The following is a 25323-nucleotide window of genomic DNA, read 5'->3' as shown; positions in this document are numbered from 1 at the left end:
TGCGCTCCAGCCTGGGTGACAGAGGGAGACTCCATCTTGGAAAAAAAAAAATTAAAACAGATTACAGAATGAAATACAGTGAGAGGAAATAACTAGAATATCAAAAAGTAAGCTATTGAGACTCTTTTTCTTAATAAACAGTACTAATGAAAATAAATACTGTTGCTATATGTAGAATTTCAGATTTTTAGTTTAATAAATATAAGAAAACAAAATAATTTGAACTAATATACTTCAGGAGAGTTTGAGTAAAGCTATTATATTAAAGTTAGGCTGGAAATTTCAGATGTTCAAACATGTATTTTTTCTTTATTCAAGGCTTTCTATCTGCATCTACTCTATTTATTCAATATATATTTGCACATTCTTAAGATATCTTCAATTAAGCTTATAAAAATACGAATTTACATTTGCAGCATGACTTTTCACGATTGATCTTTTAAAATTTGTACAAATTTAATATCTTATAACCATTGCAATTTTTCTAACACTGCCAAAATATAATTGATATCATTAAACAGTCATTTAAATTACTCAAATATGTCAGCAGTCAAAAATACATTTAGTAACAATACATGTATAGTGAATAAAAATTCCAGTTTGGATGTGATGTTGTACGTCAGTATGTAAACCCTTGCTTTAAACAGACCATTTTGTTCTCTAAAACAATTATCTGTAATTTTCTCTGTGGAACCTATAATATTAGAGAGGATTTCTCAAAAAAGGAAAAAGGGGAGGAAGTAAAAAAGGAAGAAGTGAAAGAAGGAAGAAATTAAGGAAACAAAAGGGAAAAAAGAGATAACGAAAGAAAGAAAAAACACAAGTATCCTATACAGGTATACAGCTCCTTGTACTCTAGAGAGATGACTGAATTATAGAGACAATAACATAATAATAATTTTTGCTGTTTATTTGAAAAGCAAATGCTACCTTTCTGTATATTGGCTTATGTTGGATATCTTATTCTCCTAATCAAAAGTCAGTATAACAGAAGAGTAGAAAGGAGTACTGAAATGTGACTGAGATAAAAATTATTTAAATATAAGTAAATAATTAGGGTGTAGTGAATGAAGAATGAGGTGAATGAAGAAAGGAGCATTAAAAAGAATAACATATTATGGATGTAACTCAATGAATTATAACTCGATGGAATTCTCAAATAGCATTAATATAGCAAAAAAGTCAAAATACAATAGAATACATGATAATAGCTTCAAATTAAGACTAAGTTGATTGAAGACAGTGAAAGAAATGTGGAGAGCAGTAAGAGGAATTAAAGAATAAGAAATAAAGGATGAAGGAAATGAAAGCACAGATCATGAAGGAAGAAATGAAAAGGGAAGTAAAATACAGCAATGAAAATACAAATATTAATGAAGACAATATGGGTATGTCATGATGGAGAAAATATTAGAAAAAACAATCTAAAAAATATTGATGCCTCTGTAAGGAAGCATGAAATGGGGAGTTAGAATAGTGTAAAGGTCTTTTTATCTCCTTCTTGTTACCTGGACTGAGTGGTGCAGAATCCTAACCGAAGGCAATTGGCTCCCAGGACAGTGAGCCATCTTGGAAAGGCTGAGTCTGACCAGCAATGACCATATATCAGTTCCATATGACAGGATGTCTCCTCCCAGTGGATGTTGATCACCTTGTCACCTGCTGCCTAAATGACCTTGTCTGTTGTTCACTATGTTGATGTATCCAGAGGGGCAACAAATCACTCTCCTAGATGCACAATCATTCTCCTGGTAACTTTATTAGGCTTACCAAAAAAAAGTACACAATCACATCTGAGAATGGTCAGTTTTCCAAGCTGAATTACATCGTGAAGTAAACTTCAGGATCAAAAAAGCGATCGATATTACTTTTTTTTTTTTTTTTTTTTGAGGCGGAGTCTTGCTCTGTCGCCCAGGCTGGAGTACAGTGGTGGGATCTTCGCTCACTGAAAGCTTCGCCTCCCGGGTTCACGCCATTCTCCTGCCTCAGCCTCCCAACTCAGCTGATATTACCACAGGTCTTGATATAACCCAGCCTTTGGAGGCATCTCTCAGGGTGGTAATAGACATGGCTAGCCTTGGAGATATTTCTCATTTTAAAATCGCTTGCCTCTATATATTTAAATGTCTCTGAAAATTTTACTGTTAGGTCTTTCGTACATCACATATAAGATATGAAAATAACAAAAAGAACAGATATTCACATGCAACACAGCTTAATTAATTGCTTATTGTCAATAACTGTGAAAAACTATGTGTGCTTGTATTGATTACTTTATTTCTCTATTTCTCTTCAGGTTAATCGTTCTTGAAAATTTATTTATTATGTTTTAGGGTTTTGTTCCTTCCTTTTTTTTTTGAGACAGGATCTTGCTCTGTCACCTAGCTGTAGGGCACCTACTGGAGTGCAGTGGCACAATCATGACTTATAGTAGCCTCCAATTCCTGGGCTCAAGTGATCTTCCTCCCCCGGTCTGCTAAATAGCTGAGCCTACAGGTGCATTCCCCCATGCTTGTCATTTTTTTTTTTTTCCATTTTTTTTTTTGTAGAGATGGAGGGGTCTCACTATGTTGCCTAGGCTGGTCTTGAACTCCTGGGCTCAAGCAATCCTCTGTCTTGGTCTCCCAAAGTGCTGCATTTTTCTTATAGTTTTAACACATAGAGATGTTTCATTAAAAGCATATAATATTTGGGTGTGCTTTCTATGGATAGCATTATGGTGTTTGGATACCTCTCCAACTTAGATTTTCTCATCCTCAAAAATATTGTGAAATTAAGGAAGCTTACATTTGTAGCTATAGTGGATTCACTTTTCTTGCTGCATTGTACTCCATTTTTTGACAAGTTTGTATTTATATAATTTATTGACTGCTATCACCAAATATCGATAGCTATCTTATTTATTTTATTTTATTTTAGGCTGAGAGGGTACATGTGCAGGTTTGTTATATGGATAAATTGCATATTGCTGAGGCTTAGTGTATGAATGATCCCATTACCATTGTCCTGAGCATAGTGCCTGACTGGCAGCCTTCCAACCCATGCCACCCTCCCAACCTTCCCCGTCAAGCATTCCCCGGTTGTTCCCATCTTTGTGTCTATGTGTATTCAAAGTTAAGTTCCCACTTATAAGTGAGAACATGTGGTATTTGGTTTTCTATTTCTGCATTATTTCAGTTACCGTAATGGCCTCCAGCTACATTCATGTTGCTGCAAAGGATACGATTTTATTCTTTTACATGGCTGCATAGTGTTCCATGGTGTACATGTACACCATCTTATTAATATACTATAATTTTCAACCTTTTGATAAAGATTAGATTTTCATTTTTTATGGCCGTTAACACCACAATAAACATTTTTTAATTGTTTATGTTTTAATCTAGCAGGGCCATCAATATACCTTTACTGTTCCATCTCAGAGGTATATTGATTCTCCATCCCTATATCATAATTCAGTTTGCAGAGGTATTGATCTCCTTTTTCTTCTACCAGATATCACACTGTTCCATTACATTGTTGATGTTATTCTGATTGGAACTAATGAGTAAGATGTAGTGGTAACTCCTCTAGATATATTAGTAGGACATGTATGTATTAGAGGGTAGAAAGTAAATCTGATAAAACCTCAGGGGCCTCCTACCTCAGTAATGTATTTCCAGGGGTCCAGTGGTATAAGGCATGGTGACATATTTCTTCTAAAGTGAAGGATACATTGTTGCATTTGGCCCTCCCCACAATGAAAGAAAGAGATAACAATGCCTGGTGGGCCTCTTTGGTTTTAATAAGCAAAATATTCCCCATTTGGGCTGTTCCAAGAGAACCAAAGAGTTGCCAGTTTTGATTAGCGAAAAGAGAAGGTTCTACGAGTCTAGGTTACTCTGCCACTCGGGACACGTGATTCAGCAGGTCCAGGGCTGCTTGAAGGATAAGTGGCAGATAGGGATGTGGTTTGGCTGATAACTAGAGATGAATTATAGTCAGCCCTTAAAATTTTAAAGCAGCCTACCATCCTCTGCAGATAACTACTCTCCTTTTTTGAAACAGCTTTTGCCCCTATACTATGACTTAATAGAGAATGAACACTTAAACCATGGGCCACCAAGTTACCATCATGAACTGGGTGTTATATGGCCTACCAACTCATAGAGCTAATGTACTCAGCATCCCAGTATCAGATGGAAGCATAGAAGGAGTATATATTTCATCAGCCCCGAGGAAGCTCTGAAAGCACAAGTGAAATGTAGAAACGGCCCAAATGCCTATGGCTCTCATTCCTGCTACACAACACTCTCTCTCAGCCCACACTTAAGAAGAGAAGATTCAGGCCTGCCTTAATTATAGTTCAGCCTCATATTCAGGAACCACTCAAAATTGGACAGCTGTAGCACTACAGGCCCTTTATGGGACATTCCTGAAGGACAGTGGTGAAGGAGGACCCTCCCAGTGAGCAGAACTTCAAACAGTGTACCTGATTAATTTGTTTGAGAGGAGAAATGGCCAGATGTGCAATTATATATTGATTAATGGGATGTGGTCAAAAGTTTGACTTGGATAGTCAGGGACTGTGAAGCAACCTGATAGAAAAATTGATGACAAGGAAATCTGAAGAGGTAGGTTTTTCTCTGTATGGGAAAAGCCACGAATATATTTGTGCAAAATATAAATGCTCACCTAAGGGTGATTTTAGCATAGGAGGTTTTTTTTTTTTTTTTTTTTTTTGAGACGGAGTCTCGCTCTGTTGCCCAGGCTGGAGTGCAGTGGCGCAATCTCACCTCACTGCAAGCTCCGCCTCCCAGGTTCACGCCATTCTCCTGCCTCAGTCTCCCGAGTAGCTGGGACTACAGGCGCCCGCCACCTCGCCCAGCTAGTTTTTTTGTATTTTTTAGTAGAGACGGGGTTTCACCGACTTAGCATAGGAGGATTTTAATAATTAAATAGGATGACCAGCTCTGTGGATATCAGTCAACCTTTTCCCCTAGCCACCCAGTTATCACCTAATTGTCTCATAAACAAAGTGGTTATGATAGGAGGAATGGAGGTTATGCACAGGCTCAGTATCATGGATTTCTACTCAACAAAGACAACCTGTCTGCAGCCTGCTCTGGACCTAATATACAAACAGGAGAGACCAGCAGTAATTCCAGATATGGCATAATTTTCAAGGGGTGGTCAGCCAGCTACTGACTGACAGGTTGATTACACTGGACTGATTCTATAATGGGGCAGGGGGAGCAGTATTTTATTATTACTAGAATAGACACTTACTCTGGATACACATTTGTTTTCCTTAAACAATGATTCTGACAAAGTTACTATCAATGTACTTACAGAATGCCTTAGTTCAAGTCATGGTACCAACAGCACTACCTGTGATCAAGCAGCTCACTGCACAGCAAAGAAACTGTGGCCATACGCTCGGGCTCATGGAATGTACTAGTCTTACGTTTCTTACCATCTTGAATAAGCTGGATTGAGAGGATGGTGAAATAGACTTTTAAAGACTTAGCTACAGCGTCAAGACGTAGTTACAGTGTCAATTGCCAGGCAGAAATTCCTTGCAGGTTTGGGGCAAGATTTCAAGAAGGTTGCATATGTTCTGAATTTTAATTTAATTTTTTTATATATGTATGAATTAAAGATATATATAATCTCCTCCACAAAGGAACTAATATATGGGTGTATATACATGTATGTGTATATGTATATGTATGTATACATACGTATGTGTGTACATGTATTATATATATTATATATATTATGCATACACACATTTATACATAAACTGTATATATAGATGTAGATGTGTATATATAGATGTGTGTGTATATACCATCGATATATAGAGAGATGAAATATATAGGTGTATGTGTATATATATGTGGGTGTGTGTCTGAATGTATCTGTGTGTATATATGTACACACACACCCATATATATACACACACACCTATATATATACACCTGTATATACACACACACACCCATGTGTATATATGTATGCATATATACACACACACATCTATATACAACTATATATCTATATATCCCTATATATATATATAGGGTGTGTGTGTGTGTGTGTATGGGTATATATCTTGATATCTTGCCCCAAACCTGCAAGGTATTGCTGCCTGGCAATTGACACTGTAACTAAGTCTTGATGCTGTAGCTAAGTTTTTAAAAGTCTATTTCACCATCCTCTCAAGACGACTCATTCAAGATGGTGAGAAACATAAGACTAGTATATTCCATGAGCCTGAGCGTATGGCCACAGTTTCTTTGCTGTGCAGTGAGCTGCTTGATCACAAGCAGTGCTGTTGGTACCATGACTTGAACTAAGGCATTCTGTAAGTACATTGATAGTAACTTTGTCAGAATCATTGTTTAAGGAAGACAGTTGTGTATCCAGAGTAAGCGTCTGTTCTAGTAATAATAAAATGCTGCCCCCTCCATTATAGAATCAGTCCAATGTCATCAACCAGTCAGCAGGTAGCTGGCTGACCACCCCTTGAAAATTGTACCATATCTGGAATTAATGCTGGTCTCTCCTGTTTGTATATTGGGTCCAGAGCAGTGTGTGTGTGTGTGTGAATGTATGTGTCTGTATGTACACACAAACACACACACACATATCTATCTGTCTATCTATCTATCTATCTATCTATCTATCTATCTATCTATCTATCTATCGAGATATTTCTCCCATAGTTGGGATTTATGGTCCCAGAATCAAGCAGTGGAAATGGAGGTAGCACCAGTCACTGTTAGTAGTAACCCACGAACAAAAGTATTGCTTCCTGTTTCTACAACTTTATTCTCTGCTAGCCTAGAAGTCTTAGTTCCAAAGGGAGGTATGCTTCAACCAGGAGTCGCAATAATGATTCTATTAAACCAGAAGTTATGATTTCCACTTAGCTGCTTTGCACTTCTCATGCCTGTGAGTTAACAGGCAAAACAGGAAGTTACAGTTCTGGCTGGGTGATTGATATTAACTACCAGTGGGAAATTGGATGACGACTCCACAGGGAAGATAAGAAAAAGTATATTGGAAATACAAGACATCCCTCAGGGCACCGCTTAATGTTGTCATGCCTTGTGATTAATATCAATGGAAAATTACAAGGACCCTATCCAGGAAAAATTAGTACTGGTCCCCACCTTTCAACAATTAAGATTTGAGTTGGTACATCAGGTAAAAGGCCATAACCACCAAAGGTGCTTGCTGAAGGCAAAAGAATTACAATATGGGTAGTGGAAAAGGCAATTGCAAATGCCAACTATGATTGTGTAATCAGTTATAGTCATAAAGACTATCATTGTCAAGGATATTTCTCTCCTTATTTTGTTATGAATATTTTTGTGTGTATATAACAAACATCTTTGTTGTCTTCCCCTCTTATTCTCTTACCTTGTAGTGTAAGATTAATGATGTTATAGCATTGTATCTAAGTATCGCTAGCTTTACATCATAGTACTTAACTTCCAGGGTATCAAGGAAAGGCATAAACATCATTCAAGGACTTTACCTCCTTCTCTGTGGAAGGGGTTAGTGTGTTTTCAGTTATAGACAGGATAGTTCTGTTGTGTCAGATAGAATTAAGATCTTCTTATTGACATTATTTGAAGACTAAATACAGTTTAAGGAGATGGATACAGATGCCAAGTTGGTAATGGGTCAACTTGTCATGTTAAATTTTGAGTGTCAAGTTGACTGGACCACACAGTGCCTGAACGTTTGTTCAAACATTATTCTGGGTGTATCTGCAGGGGTGTTTCAGAAAAACATTAACATTTGACTTGGTAGACTAAGCCAAACAGATTGCCCTCCCTAACATGGGTAGGCCTCATCCAATTAGCTGAAAACCTAAATGGAACAAAAATTCTAAATAAGGGTGAGGCACGGTGGCTCATGCCTGTAATCCCAGCACTTTGGGAGGCCGAGGCTGGTGGATCACCTGAGGTCAGGAGTTCGAGACCAGTCTGATCAACATGGTGAAACCCTGTCTCTACTAAAAATAAAAAATTAAAATAAAATAAAAAAGTTAGTGAGGCCTGCCTGTAATCCCAGCTACTAGGGAGGCTGAGGCAGGAGAATCGTTTGAACCCAGGAGGCAGAGGTTGCAGTGAGCTGAAATCACACCACTGCACTCCAGCCTGGGCAACAAGAGCAAAACTCCATCTCAAAAACAAACAAACAAACAAACAAAAATGCTGAATAACAGAAAATTCTTTCTCTCTGACTCCATGAGCCCAGACATTAGTGTCTTCCTACCTTTAGACTGAGACTAAAACATAAGCTTTTTTTTTTTTTTAGATTTTAGGTCTCCCAGCTTTTGCCGTGGAACTTATACCATCAGTTCTCCTGACTCTCAGGTCTTCAGACACAGACTGGAACAATATATTGTTTCTCTAGTTTATCAAGTGCAGATTCTGGGACTTCTCAGCCTCCACAGTCATATGAGCCAATGCTTTATCCCAAATATAGGCATGTGTGTGTTTGTATGTATATATATTTATTTATTTATATCCTACTAGGTATGTTTCTTTGGAGAACCCTCATATATGCTAATATATTATGGATCCAAAAGACTTCTTTCAAGGCATGTTATATTCAAATATAAATAAAAATCTTTAAATATACCTTTACCTTTGATATCTGGGAAAGTTCCTTAGCTCAGAAGACGTTTTCTTGAAAGTCAAAGTAATTACACATCTTGCAAATGCTAGATCATGGTTGACACGTCAGTCTGGATAAAGAAACTTGCTTGTCTGTTATTACCAAAACTAAATACATTAAAAAAACCCTCAGCATCTTCTGTCAGGTTATAAATGTCACCTTGTGATAACATTGCCTGTTCCTTTGCAGGAGCCTTTCTGCATTTGTACATTGTTTCACACACAATACGAAATAGCATAGGCCCGATTGGATTATCAGCTCATATAAAATATAGTAATATTTTATACTGTATATAGTTAATATAATATATTAATAACTAGCATTTCTTTTGTTTCTTTTTTCTTTGTCCCATTAATGTGCTGAATGATTAAAAATATTATTATTATGTGTCATCAACTTTATAAGAATTACTTATAAGCCTAGGCCTCAAATGATCATTTTCTCTGTCACAATTTCCATGTAAAAATCCAAAATATAATTGTAGGACTAACTTCATTAAACAATACAATACATATTCATAGTAAATTAACAGTCAAATATCATAAAAACACAAACTTTATCATATATTTTACCTCTGACTTACATAATTCACATTGATAACAACACCACATATCATTGGAACAGCTGAACTAGAACACAGAAAATGCTTCTTTTAGTGTAAAAATGCCCTTGGGTTTTCTCTTGCACCATTTTAATCTGTTCGGTTCATTAAGTTAGTTAGAAGCTTATAAAAAGAGGTTGGGGTAAGTTATTCAAGGAGGGAGTAACATCAGTTCCCTGCAATCCCACATTCACTAATTATCAATGGTCACTACTATCTAATGTAGAACTGACTCAATAAAGTAAATATGGTCATAATGAGTGCTGATACAAAGGGCTGGAAAACCATGAATGAAATTGCTAATGGGATTTCTCAATTGCTGTCATTGTGCACTAATGTAGAAATCAATAATTGATTTATTGTATCATCTTACTTTTTATAACCTTTAGTGATACCTCACAGAATTCTGGTTAGATAAATCTTATTCTAGACTTAAATAACGTATCTGAAATTTGAGTAAGATTTTAAATGTTCTTTCTAATTTTCATTTCACATATAGAACATAACTTTAACAATTTCTCAAAATCCTCAAGAAAATTTTAACACATCATAATATTAGTTATAATAAATTATGTAATTACTTCTAATATCTCATTTATTCAAATGAAAAGTTTACCCTAAATGTGGTCAGTAGGATCATGGTTCTGTGATTACGCATTTCTGTAAAGGAAAAAAAAAGTTTTTCTAATTCCATGTTTTGAAGAATTATTCATGGATGCCACAATATAATATTTGAAATTTGATTTGAAATAATCATTGAGGCATTGAAGTGATATAAAGCCCAATTTCAATAAGTTGATACTTTCTTTTTTATTATTATTATTATTATACTTTAAGTTCTAGGGTACATGTGCATAACGTGCAGATTTGTTACATATGTATACTTGTGCCATGTTGGTGTGCTGCACCCATCAACTCGTCATTTACATCAGGTATAACTCCCAGTGCAATCCCTCCCCACTGCCCCCTCCCCGTGATAGGCCCCGGTGTGTGATGTTCCCCTTCCCGAGTCCAAGTGATCTCACTGTTCAGTTTCCACCTATGAGTGAGAACATGAGGTGTTTGGTTTTCTGTTCTTGCGATAGTTTGCTGAGAATGATGGTTTCCAGCTGCATCCATGTCCCTACAAAGGACACAAACTCATCCTTTTTTATGGCTGCATAGTATTCCATGGTGTATATGTGCCACATTTTCTTAATCCAGTCTGTCACTGATGGACATTTGGGTTGATTCCAAGTCTTTGCTATTGTGAATAGTGCTGCAATAAACATACGTGTGCATGTGTCTTTATAGCAGCAAGATTTATAATCCTTTGGGTATATCCCCAGTAATGGGATGGCTGGGTCATATGGTACATCTAGTTCTAGATCCTTGAGGAATCGCCATACTGTTTTCCATAATGGTTGAACTAGTTTACAATCCCACCAACAGTGTAAAAGTGTTCCTATTTCTCCACATCCTCTCCAGCACCTGTTGTTTCCTGACTTTTTAATGATCACCACTCTAACTGGTGTGAGATGGTATCTCATTGTGGTTGTGATTTGCATTTCTCTGATGGCCATTGATGATGAGCATTTTTTCATGTGTTTGTTGGCTGTATGAATGTCCTCTTTTGAGAAATGTCTGTTCATATCCTTTGCCCACTTTTTGATGGGGTTGTTTGTTTTTTTCTTGTAAATTTGTTTGAGTTCTTTGTAGGTTCTGGATATTAGTCCTTTGTCTGATGAGTAGATTGCAAAAATTTTCTCCCATTCTGTAGGTTGCCTGTTCACTCTGATGGTAGTTTCTTTTGCTGTGCAGAAGCTCTTTAGTTTAATGAGATCCCATTTGTCAATTTTGGCTTTTGTTGCCGTTGCTTTTGGTGTTTTAGACATGAAGTCCTTGCCCATGCCTATGTCCTGAATGGTATTACCTAGGTTTTCCTCTAGGGTTTTTATGGTATTAGGTCTCACATTTAAGTCTCTAATCCATCTTGAATTAATTTTTATATAAGGAGTAAGAAAAGGATCCAGTTTCAGCTTCCTACTTATGGCTAGCCAATTTTCCCAGCACCATTTATTAAATAGGGAATCCTTTCCCCATTTCTTGTTTTTCTCAGGTTTATCAAAGATCAGATGGCTGTAGATGTGTGGTATTATTTCTGAGGACTCTGTTCTGATCCATTGGTCTATATCTCTGTTTTGGTACCAGTACCATGCTGTTTTGGTTACTGTAGCCTTGTAGTATAGTTTGAAGTCAGGTAGCGTGATGCCTCCAGCTTTGTTCTTTTGACTTAGGATTGTCTTGGCAATGTGGGCTCTTTTTTGGTTCCATATGAACTTTAAAGCAGTTTTTTCCAATTCTGTGAAGAAACTCATTGGTAGCTTGATGGGGATGGCATTGAATCTATAAATTACCTTGGGCAGTATGGCCATTTTCACGATATTGAGTCTTCCTATCCATGAGCATGGTATGTTCTTCCATTTGTTTATGTCCTCTTTTATTTCACTGAGCAGTGGTTTGTAGTTCTCCTTGAAGAGTTCCTTTACATCCCTTGTAAGTTGGATTCCTAGGTATTTTATTCTCTTTGAAGCAATTGTGAATGGAAGTTCATTCATGATTTGGCTCTCTGTTTGTCTGTTACTGGTGTATAAGAATGCTTGTGATTTTTGCACATTAATTTTGTGTCCTGAGACTTTGCTGATACTTTCTGAAGGAGATAAAGAGGTTCACATATAATTTACCTGTTTTATAGATATTTTGCCATCACTTCTTCTTCATAATAAAAGCAAAAACAAACAAAACAAAAATGATGTGGTTAGTTTACTATTCAGTAAAGAAACATTAATTCTCACCTAATGTCTCAAACTATAAAATATTGACATTAAATAATAAAATTGTATACATCTATTTTTCCATTTTATTAGTAGCAAACTTTTGTTAAAAATCTTAAAGCAAGGTAAGCAAGTACATCAATATATATGTTCTCCATGTAGCTATTTGCCACTAACATGTATCTTAGTAGATTATATGTTCAAAATTAGAATACTCTTTTGATTTTACCTTTTTAACCCTGTTTTGAAAATGAGTTATATAAAGGTAACTGAAATGGCTAAACTGTGTCCCCCAGCATTTATATGTTGAGGTCCTCACCTCTAGTATATTAGAATGTGACTGTATTTGAAGATATGGCCTGTAAAGAGGTAATTAAGTTATAATAGAGTCATTAGAGTGGGCTCTAATATAGTAAGTCCAGTTTCCATACAAGAGGAGGAGATGAGGACACAGAGAAATATCAGAAGTGCACACACAGATTATCTGATTACACAGTGAAGTCTGCCTTCTGCAAGCCATGGAGAGAGGTCTCAGGTAAAACCAAATCTGTCACCGTCTTGGTCTTAGACTTGCAGCCTCCAGAACAATGAGAAAATCAGTTTCTATTGTTTAAGCCACACTACCTGGGGTATTATGACACTTATAGCAAACAAATACAGTAACTTTTCCTAATTTTTTTTTCTCCTTCACGTAATCACCTTTTCTTTTAATATGTGTAGTAGTCTGTTAGGACTGCCATAACAAAATACCTGAGACTACATGAAGTAAATAACAGAAATCTATTTTTTGACAGTTCTTGAGGCTGGAAGTCAAAGTTAAGGTATCGGCAGGTTTATTTTCTCCTGAGGTCTCTCTCCTTGACTTGCAGAAAGCATCTGCTAGATGTGTCCTCAGAGGGTCTTTTGTTTGTATGCACATCCCTGGTGTCTCTTTCTCTTATAAAAATACTAGTAATATTGAATTAGGGCCTCACCCTTAGGACCTCATTTAAGTTTAGTTACCTTGTTAAAGGCCACATATCTAAATATAGTCACTTTAGGTTAGGACTTCAACTTATGAATTTGGGAGTCAGCACAATTGAATCCACAAAATATGCATATGAAATGGGCACTTTATATGTTTATTTGATTATAGACATGCATTTTTGTATTCAGGAATTGAGAGATGGTTAAAGATTTGCATAAAAATGCCTGATTATTACTATTCCTCCAAAATCTTTTTACTGTGTTATGAATAACCATTCTGTAGATAGGCTTCATTCTACTGTCATTTCAAAATGCAGTGCCAGCTTTTTTAACTCTCAACATAATATCTGCCTTTTATAAAATTCAAGACCATTAATCTCATGTCTTTATTATATGATGGATTGTTCTGTAGCCCCTCTTTCTGAAATACCCCTCCACCCACTATCGACATTTTTGTTTTTTAATTGTAAAAAAAAGAAAATCAAGCATGAATTTTATTGAAAAGTGCCTCCCATTTGAGTCTCATGAGCTGTGAAATATAGTTTGGATACAGGGATGAAGATAAATAGTTTTCATTTTTAGCCTACAGAAAATAATTTGTTCTGCTCTGGGAACTAGTAAATCTAAAAACCACCCTGACATAAATTCTCTCTTCTTTTAATAACAATGAGCATTTAAGTGGATGGGTGAATTCCTTTGGACTCCATGTGATTTATCAGAACAAATCTTATTAAAACTGTAATGCTTCAGACAATATTTAATATTAGTCATTCATTTAGGATTAAGCACTGTATCTAGGACAGACTTTTAAAACTAAAACGAAATTTAAAGATCATTCACAAAAAATTGCTGAATCTTGAAAATTTATTCTCTCAATTATTATTATGTATATTTCTTTGTTCTTTAATTTTAAACTGAGAGAACATGTTTAATTACTCTGTGGAAAGGTAGGCCTATAAAGTTTTAGTGTTGATCGTTTCTCATTATACCCTATAATTGGCTTGTTTACCTTAAAATTGATGTGAAAATTAAGCTGTTGCCATGACAGGGTGTAGAAATGACTGGTATCCTTGCATTATTAACATTAACTATACTGATATAATCATATTACTAATTCTTACACATATTTTTACTTATTTATTTTACAACCATATGTTCAAATCATAAAGACGTAGTTAATATGACTATACTTAGGAAAGTATGCTAATATAACTTTTAATCATAAAGTTTTGAATTTTTAATGACTTTAGTTAATGCTTCCATCATCTCTCAATTTGGCCACTGCAAAACTTTATGAGATCCACCTACATATGTCAGTAATCAACTTTGCAGCCAGAACATATTTTTAAATAAATATCTGGTTATGTAGATTTCTAATATAAAACATACTTTTTACTATTCTTAAAATAATAAAAATGAGCTTGATCTGCCTACCCTTCATCAGGCATTCCCTCTGCCTTTCTACACTTCTCTTTAACCTGCCTGTTTAAGTTACTCCCATTAACCTCAGTGCCTTTGCACAGCTGATTACTAACAGAACATCTACATGTACTTTTTCCATTCATATCTTAATATTTTCATCCCAGATATAATCTGTACAGATTGTATATTGTAATTTAAATGTCAATTATTCAGAGATATTTTGTTTCTTTCTCCCAAACTTCCAAGAACCTCATAGTTCTCTCTTCCTTTATAATAATATATTCAAATAAATGCTTAATGTCTATATCTTCCCTAGCTTTTAATTGTTATGAACATAAGGAGTTAGTCTCTTTGTTCATATTATATTCCACATACATAAAACTTCTAAAAATGGAAGGTCAAGGCAGGTGGATCGTTTGAGCTCAGGAGTCCCAGACCAGTCTGGGCAACATAATAAAACCCTGTCTCTGCAAAAATACAAAAGAAATTAGCCAGGCATGTTGGTGTGCACCTGTAATCCCAGCTACTTTAGGAGCTGAGTTGGGAGGATCACTCAAGCCTGGGAGCTCAAGGCTGAGGTGAGCTGAGCCATAATCATGCCACTAAGACCTTGTCTAAAAAAAAAAATCTTAAAATGTTAGTTACTCAGTGAATGTTTATTAAACAAATGAATAAAAACAAGAGAAGAGGATACTTTGGTAACAGTAGACTAAGTGTTTCCAAGATCAGCTCCTCCATTAAAATAATGTAATGAGAACATTAGCAAAACATTGAAAACAAATTTAAAATAAACTGTTTTCAAGACTCTAAAATTAACCAAAAATTTGCAAAATTTCAGGAACATTTATTCAAGAAAAATGGTGAATCTCAATGAAAACAGTGAGCATTTTGTACCTTACATTGCCTCATTTCCATCCCACTTTTCATAGTGGTGCCCTCAAAAATCAATAACTTCACCCTGGCGCAGAGGCTCATGCCTGTAATCCCAACACTCTGGGAGGCAGAGGCGGGAGAATCCCGAGGTAAGGACATGGATACCATCCTGGCTAACATGGTGAAACCTTGTCTCTACTAAAAACACAAAAATTAGCTGCGTGTGGTGGCACACACCTGTAATCTCAGCTACTCAGGAGGCTGCCACAGGAGAATCTCTTGAACACAGGAGGCAGAGGTTGCAGTGAGCTGAGATCATGCTTCTACAATCCAGCCTGGCATCAGAGTGAGACTCTATATCAAAAAAAAAATTAATTACCTCACAACCAATGTACCTGTGAAAACCGCCACTGTAATACCACTTAGAGGGGTCTGACAAGTTTGGAGCTCCTAAAAGTCCCATGTCCAGAAAATTCTCTTTATCTGACTAGACTCACAGTCCTATCAATACAAATATTCATAAACCCAGACTGATACGGTTTGGCTTTGTGTCCCCACCCAAATTTCACCTTGAATTGTAATAATCCCCAGGTGGCAAGTGCAGGACCACGTTGAGATAATTGAATCATGGGGGCCGTTTTCCCCATGCTGATCTCATGATAGTGAATGAGTTCCTATGAGATCTGATGGTTTTATAAGGAGCTAGCCCCCTCACTCAGCACTCATTCTCTCTCCTGCCACCCTGTGAAGAGGTGCCTTCTGCCATGATTATAAGTCTCCTGAGACCTTCCCAGCCATGCAAAGCTGTGAGTCAATTAAATCTCATTTCTTTGTAAATTACCCAGTCTTGGGCAATTCTTTATAGCAGTGTGAGCACAGACTAATACAGTAAATCGGTACCAAGGGAGTGGGGCACTGTTATACGGATACTTGAAAATGAGGAACTGACTTTGCAACTACACAACGGACAGAGGTTGGAACAACTTTGGAGGGCTGAGAAGAAGACAAGAAAGTGTGGGAAGATTTGGAACGTTTTGAACATTTGAAGAACATTTGAAGAAATATTGATTGAAAACTTTCTAATCTTGATGAAAATGTTAATTTATAAGTACATGAAGCTTAAGAAATTTTAAGTAGTATAAACTTAAAGATATATAACACCTATTATCCACACCTATTAAACAACTGAAAGCCAAGAAAGAGAGAATCTTGGAAGTATTAAGAGGGTAGTGACTTATCCTATACAATTTTCCCTTGACAATATTTGTAGCAGACCTCGCAAAAGAAATCAAGAAAGCCAGAAGATTATATTCAAAGTGATAAAAAACAAGACTGCCAATCAAGAGTTCTATATGCAACAAATAACCCTTCCTAAGTGAATAGGTAATAAAAAAACAAAGAATCTATCATTAGGACACCTGACCTGCAAGAAGTACTAAAAGAAGTCGTTAAGTATGAAATAAAAGGTACTAGACAGCAACTCAAATTTGCATAAAAAACAGTAAGAACTGATAAAGATATCATTTTTATGGGGTTGTATACAAATGAAATTTTCTTGATAATAAATCACAACGGAGAAGGTGATAATGGTATTATATTGGAATACAATTTAGTACACTATTACAATTAACTTGATATTTATCCAAGCTAGATTGCTTTAAATTAAGATGTTAATCCCCAGGATCACATCTAAGAAAATTACTAAAACAAATATAGTAAACAACATCCTAATAAAATTTAAGTGATACCTTAGAAAATAACTATTTAATCCAAAGAAGGCAATGACAGAGAAATACAGGAATATAATATACCTAAGTCATATAAGAATCTAATAGCAAAATGTCAGGCATAAATTCTGCATTATTGGTAATTATGTTACATGTAAACAAAGTGAATGTACATATTGTCTGCAAGATAAATACTTTAGATTTAAAGACACAATAAGTAGAAGGTACTTATGTACTTTCTAATGGAAAAAAAAACTTGTCATGTAACTAGTAATCAGAACAGCGATTGAGTGGTTACAACAACAAGAAAAAGACTTTCAGACAAAAATTGTCAGAGAAAAAAATTGGACATTGTTTACTTATAAAAGTGTACAACTATTAGAAGAATGTAACAATTATAAACATATATGCACCTAACAACAATGTTCCAAATTTCATTTAAAAACCTACAGAATTAATGAGAGAAATATACTATCTCAACCATAATATTGAGACTTAAATATCCTACTATTGACAATACATAGAACAAGGAAACAGAAAATCAACAAAAATTGGAGGCTTGAAATAACACAAAAAAATCAACCAATTCTAACCAATATCTATGGAATATACTATGCAACAACAACAGAATACACATTTTGTTCCATTGCATATAAAATATTTTCTTGGAGAGACTATATGTTTAGCTATAAAATAACCTCAAAATATTTGAATGGCTTAAATCATACAAAATATATTATCTATACATAATGGAATACAATTAACAATTAATAGCAAAAGTACATTTGGAAAATTGAACAATATGTGCAAATAGTGTGGTGCACTCCTAAATAACCAATTTTAGAAAAAAAATCACAAGGGAGATCATCAGATGAATAAATACAAAATCACAATATACCAAAAGTGAAGGGATGCAGCTATAGGAGTACCAATGGAAAAAACATATTGCTGTAAATAACCATATTAAATGAAAGAAGAAAAGATCTCAAATCAATAACCCGAATGGCCACCTTAATAAACTAGAAAAATTACAAAAAATGTAACCCAAAGCAGGCAGAAGAAGAAAATAATAAAGCTTACAGTGGAAATAGATTATTGATAAATGATAGGAGATATTAGCAATATCAAAAGTGTATTTCCTGAAAAGGTCAACCAGGATGACAGGACTTTATCTGGACTGATGAGATAGAGAGTAGGATGGAGAAATTACACAAAAATTTAAATGAGCAATAAGAGAATTATAAGAAAATACTATAAAAAACTATATCCCATTATATTAGACAAATTCCTGATAAAACATAAACTATCAAAAGTCATTTAAGAAGGAATAGAAAATCCAAATAAATATGCAGTAAGTAAGAATACTGAATTAGTAATCAATTTTCAACCAATGGAATCCCATGCCTAGCCAGCTTCAAAGATGAATTCTATTGAACTTTTAAACATAAATAAACATCAATTCTTCACAAACTTAACTGAATATAGAAGAGAATTGACTACTTTCTAACTCATTTTATGAGGCCAAAATTACTCTGTTGCCTAAACCAGACAGGCTTCACAAGAAATGAAAATTTTACAATATATTTATGGATACACACTCCCAAATTATCAAGAAAATATCAGCAAATCAAACTCTGCAATATATGAAAAGAACTGTGCCCTGTGACCACAAATGATGCTAAAAAGCAATGTTAATTTAACATTTAAAAATCAATGAGTGTAATACATTATGTTAATAGAATAAAGGAGAATAATCATGATCATCTCTATATCTAAAAAAATTTGACAAAAACCAACACCTTTGCACAATATTTATTAGAAATGACAAATGAATTCAATAAGGCTGTAGCCACATGATCTATATACAAAAATTAATTGCATTACTATATTCTAGCAATCAACAATCCAAAATAACATTAAGAATACAATTTCATTTCTCTGAAAAATGTCATTAGAAGTTTGAAAGGAATCACATTGACTCTGCAGATCACTGTGGGTATCATGGACATTTTACAGTTGAAAAAAATAAAACACTTGAGGGTAAATTTTACAAAAGATGTGTGGGTGTAAGACTTGTACACTGAAAACTACAAAATATTACTAAAAATATCAAAGCAAACCTAAATATATGAAAAGTAATGCATGTTTATATATCAGAAAACATTTTGTTAAAATGGCAACCGTTCCCAAATTTATATGCCAAAATTCTTACCAAAATTCCAGTACTTTTTTTTTTTTTGCATTAATGTGTATGTGTGTGTGTGTGTGTGTGTGTGTGTGTGTATTAGTCAGGGTTCTCTAGAGGGACAGAATAGGATGTATGTATATGTGAAAGGGAGTTTATTAAGGACAATTGACTCACATGATCACAAAGTGAAGCCCCACTACAGGCTGTCGGCAAGCTGAAGAGCAAGGAAGCCAGTAGTGGCTCAGTCCAAGTCCCAAAACCTCAAAAGTAGGAAAACGAGCAATGCAGCCTTCAGTCTGTGGCCAAAGGCCCAAGAACCCCTTTCTAACCACTGGTATAAGTTCAAAGAGTGCAAAGGCCAAAGAACCTGGGCTCTGATGTTCAGAGGCAAGAAGCATCAGCACAGGAGAAACACAAAAGCAGGAAGACCCCCCCAAGTCTGCTTCTTCCACCTTCTGCCTGCTTTTTCTAGCAGCTGGCAGCAGACTGGATGGTGCCCACCCACATTGTGAGTGTGTCTTTCTGAGCGTGTGTTTTCCTCTCCGAGTCCACTGACTCAAAGGTTAATCCCTTCTGGCAACACCCAGAAACAATATTTTGCATCCTTCAATCCAAACAACTTAACACTTAATATTAACCATCACAGTGTGTAGTGACATAAAACCTTCCATTTAAGGTCAGTTAATTTTTAACAAGGGTATCAAAACATTTCAGTGGGGAAAAAATTATCTGTTCAAAAAATTGTGCTGTCAAAACTGGATATCACATAGAAAAGAATAAAGTTGCAATCCTATCTCAAATCATATATTAATTTAACTCAATATTTCATAGAATTAAATCTAAGTGTGAAAACACTAAATCTTTTAGAAGAAATACAGCAGTAAGTCTTTACATCTTTTAGTTAGGCAATTGTTACTTAGATGAGACATAAAAAGTGTAAGCGGCAAAATAGAAAACAGATGAACCTGACTTTTGTCTAAAAATAAAATATGCTTACATATTTATTAAACATAATTCAATTGATCTTAAAATATAAACAAATTGTTTCACTTTCCACATTTAACTCCTGCACCGTTTTGAGAAGGATTTTTTTTAATCCCAGGTTAGTATTTCAAGATACTTAAAATTTTATCTATGAAGGAACATGGTAAACACTTCCACAACCAAAAACAATGGAATCTTCAGCAAATGATTAGTCCATTTAATATAAACAAGAACTATTTTATAGGTCTAAATTAAACAGAAATTGAAATAAATAAAAATATTCATCTTGTATGTATTATTAATTTTTCATTTTTTATCAGTTTTTATTCTGCTACTCAAGAATATGGATTGTCTTGTTTTAGAAAACATCTTAGGATGACTCCTTTAAGCATTTTTATTTTTTAATCCTTCTTTATCAGTGAGATTCCTGACTTTCAAATGGTATTTCTGGGATTCCTCCTGAGTACCAAGTAACTCCTTAGGGAATGTCCTCAATGATCAGATAGTAAAAGGGGTGGGCTATGACCAAGAAATATTCTGGGCCTTCTACCTACACTCAAATGAGAACATCTGTTCTTTATCAGCTTTGAAAATGTTTGAAAACATGTAGTAGCATAAAATACTTTAATATGAAGAATTTGGGATGGAATAAAATATAGAGGACAAGTTTTTCAATTTCCTGAATCAGGAAACCATAACATGAGTATACATCTTTATTTTATTATCTAAACATAGCTAATGTTGCCTACTTTTGTTTGTTTGTAATTTGATTCTTTACCAGACTAGATCTTTTTCCTCTTAGTTATAAGGAGACTTCATGTGCATATGTCTCTGGATAGGCAAGAAGAGAACTTTAGTGTTTGAATTCATTTCAGCAATCCTAATCTCAGATCCAACTTTCGTGTTGATGCCTTTAGAAATAAAACAAATAAACTTTTCATTTCTCAAGTACCGAAGAGTCCAGTTTTCTTCTTATATTGAATGTGATGGACAATATGGCCTGGAGAGTTTGCCAGAGGCAACAACTGGAAGAAACATGTTTGGTCTTGGAATTAACATGTATAATATTACAGAACATTCTACATTATCCATTAAATTAAAAGCATTGTGATATCCAGACCCAAATGGAATATTGGGAAGGTTCTGTCTCAGAACTAATTTTCTGAGGAGTTTTATTGACTAATCAGATCATCCATTGCTTTGTTCCCTTACTGGAATGGACAAAAAGCTATAAAGCATCATTTTCCTAGGAAATTGTTGGAAATGAATTGATCTGTTGCTTCTAGACAAGAAAATCATGTTAATCTAAACCAAAATGTGCTTTTCAATGGAGATGATCCAAAGAGAAACTAAGATGATTAATTCAAGACAAGAACAAGTCTGATGGCTGATTAAACTCATGGCTGAGTGTAATGAAAACCTTCTTGATAATCATTAAGTGATAGGAGCCACAAGGACCATATTTGGTCACAGAAATATAAAAGAAGGCATCAGAAGCTACCAGGATACTTACTATCCTTTGTTCACCCCAGTATCTGGCTTGTCTATCAAGATTTTGTACAAATGTTCTGTTAGAGTACCTACTTAAACACTTATAAAATGGCAAGAGTCATCACTAGCAACTAGAATCTAGATAGTTTCATTTGGTAATTTATTTATAAGGATTTCAAAATCAGTTCATTCTAACCTTTGTACTGACGAATGGGAGTGATTCTCAAGCCAAGTACCAGGAAACTGAGACGACATAAAATTTTTCTAGAAAGTGAAAGTTACTGTTGATTCTAAAAATTTCACCTATTCCAATTCTGAGCATATATGACAGCCACAGTTTCCAGTTTTTTCTAGATCAGGTGAGATACGTTTTACTCTCAGCAACTTTAGAACGGAAAACTTCCTATGATTCATCACATAGGTAATATACATTAGCACTGTTTCATCTGACCATATCATACATCAACTAAAATAATAGGCAAAATTACATACTGAATGATTTAAATGATAGTCTTTTTTTATGTTTTATGTTCATGTTTTTATGTTGATATTTTCATTTTGTATTGTAATATTTTTCCTAGTTAGAAACAATGGTTTTAACTTTTATTTTTAAAAACTCAAATTTTCAATCAATAGTAGGAACATTCCAATTGAAAAACCAAGCAATTAATGCCTAACCTTTATTTCATGTATATTCCTAATAGAATATTAAGTATTGATAATTAGTATCAATAAGTATTGATAACTAGGAGCTGTGGTATTAACATGGCCACAACGATGCCGTTGTCCTGCATGTTAATTTATTCGTGAAGAAACAAAAGCTGCTAGTAATGTCAAAAATTTTCAGCTTTTTTTCCCCTGTGGTCATGGAGCAATCTACATTCTTGAGTTTGGTGACATGACTTCTCAAACGAAAGCTAGTTGAATAAAAGTTTATTTCAAATGAAAATTTTCTAATAAATATGGCTGATGGGACAATGGAAGTAAAGAACATTCTCGCAAAGAGAGATGAGAACTGCTCCATAACTTGTAATGAGAACTATGTGGGTGCTATAAATTGAATTCGAGTCATGGGAATTTTTGTCTGACATTGAAAATAATCTGAAGTTAAACAGGAGAATAAAAATATGCAATATCCCTACAAAATCATGCATATCATAAATATATACTATAAGCCAGTATGTTGTCTAAGCAGATTTTGGCAACTATTTCAGCAGCGCTTATTTCTGGGCAGCATTTGTGGGTCATTTGGCAATAACATTCTCTATAGGTTTTCAATGAATTGCTCTTAGTAAATTAGATGTCAGTGATTTTATTTTGGAAAACTTCTTTATAATGCAATTGTGCTTTGAACTTTTAATTTATGACCCTAATTGTATAATAGGAGGTAGTCAGAGCAGAGTATTACCAGGAAAAGCTATTTCCAATAATACAGTTGAGAAGATATTCTGAAAAAAATCCTTCTGTTATGAAACATTACAAATTTGCTATTAAATAATGATTTACATCATGTTAAATATATGTCCTTGATGGAAGCAAACTAAACAGAATATTCAAAGCTAAAAATAAAACAGGCAAAATCAAGGAAGCTAAGCAGTCTCTGATGCTAATAAATGCCCTGAGAATCCAAAGACCTTAAAATGTTTAAGGCAGGCTTAAGAAGATAAGGGAGAGCCTTGCATAAACACACAATGAGGAGTAGAGTCTAAAACTTCTACATATATTCTGCCTAAAATGGTTTACGTATTCACTGAGATAAAGAACTAGGAAAATAAAATTCACCTCTTAAAAGATAATAACAAGGAAATGTCTCTGCTTCTCCACGGTTTAAAGTGTCGGAAAAAACTCTCTCCAAAATCTCACAAGTGTAATGAGCTCCTCAGGGAGTGCTGTGGCCACTAGTTACATCATTACATACTCCCCAAATAAAAGATACATATTTAATTCTCTATCATTAAAAACTTTATAATTTAAACTCTCTCCAGATAAATTTGTATTTCTATATGCTTTCACCATTAAATTCTGCCCAAATTTGAAAAAACAATAAACATTACAGGAACTTCTCCCAAAAACCAGGAAAAAGAAAACTCTTCCCAACTTATTACTGTATAAAGCCTTAATACCAAAATTTAATAAGGAACAAAAAGTAAAGTGATAATCCATTTTTTTCAATGAACATAAAAGCAAAATCCTAAACAAAAATTTTTAGAAAATCAACTCCTACGACATACAAAACCTACAGAGAAACCAAACAAAAATATTATATTCACCAAGATTTATGTAGGACTGCAGTGGTAGATAAACTTTCAATACATTATCAAAACAAAAAGGTAACAAAAAAAGTATGATCTTGATAGATGCAGAAAATAATCTAAAATATAAAATATAAAAATGTAACATCTGTCCATTAATATAAATCTTCTGAAACAGGAAAAGAGCAGGGATACTTTGTCCTAACAAAGGCTATTTACAGACGGGGAGACACAAACAGTGTGTGGAGTAAATAAAACACATTAATAAAAAATATTGAATGCTTATCTTTTGAGATCCTAGCTTAAACAAAGATGACTGCTAAACACTTTTATTTATTATTGTACTGAAACTCAAAACCATTGCATTATATCAAGAAAATGTAAGGTTAAGTATTATTATATAAGGAGGAAATATTAGAATTTTGATAGAAAAAAAAAAACTTTTATTTTTCGAAATAATTCTATTACCTGCATAGAACACAAAAGGTTTTCTGTAAAACAGCAATGCAAATAAACAAGATATTTAAGTTCAATTCGCTTAGTTTAGGCCTGAATAAAGAACCTCAATTACATTTTTATGTCTATCAGTAAAATGAAAAAGTATAATTAAAATATATTAAAGTAAACCATATAAATAAAAGCAAGGATATTTAGATAGGAATACAATAATGATGTAAAATTTACCCAGAGAAAATTTTAATTCTCCATGAAGATTATTCGAAAAGACCTAATTATGTAAAGATAATTTGCGTATGGGTATGAAAGACACATTACTGTAAAGGTAACAATTGGCTGTTAATTGATAAATTGAATGCAATTTACAAATTTTTACATGGTGTTTTCTTACAAAGAACATTGACAAGCTGAACCTGAATGTTATAGAAAAGCAAAATAGTATTACTCCCAAGACACTCCTGAGGAAGAGTAAGCAGGGTGACTGTCATTCGAGTTATCAATCCATTATAAAAACTACACTGATTAAAATGTTGTGTCATGGACATCATCATTTTAAAAAAGATCTATGATAGCTATTAGTGAACCCAGAAATTCAATATTACTTAGGTTATGTAAGAAGTAGAGTGTGTTTCAAAAGTCTAATTCTAACACTGGCATTATAAATTCATATTCCAATGTGGCAGTAAGGAGTTGATGCCATCTTTCTGCTGCTGGAACAATGTCAGAGGATGCCTGCTAAAATGCAAATCTTGAATAAGGTCAAATGTCTCACCACATACTATCAAAATGTCAAGATTTTAATTGAAAGTCACTCGTTATAGCAAGAATCTATAAGATCTCATGTTCAATAAAATGAGAAAATCAACAGATA

This window comes from Theropithecus gelada, chromosome 3 (assembly GCF_003255815.1).
Source record: "Theropithecus gelada isolate Dixy chromosome 3, Tgel_1.0, whole genome shotgun sequence".
NCBI classification, from domain to species: Eukaryota; Metazoa; Chordata; class Mammalia; order Primates; family Cercopithecidae; genus Theropithecus; species Theropithecus gelada.
This window is presented reverse-complemented; position numbering follows the sequence as displayed.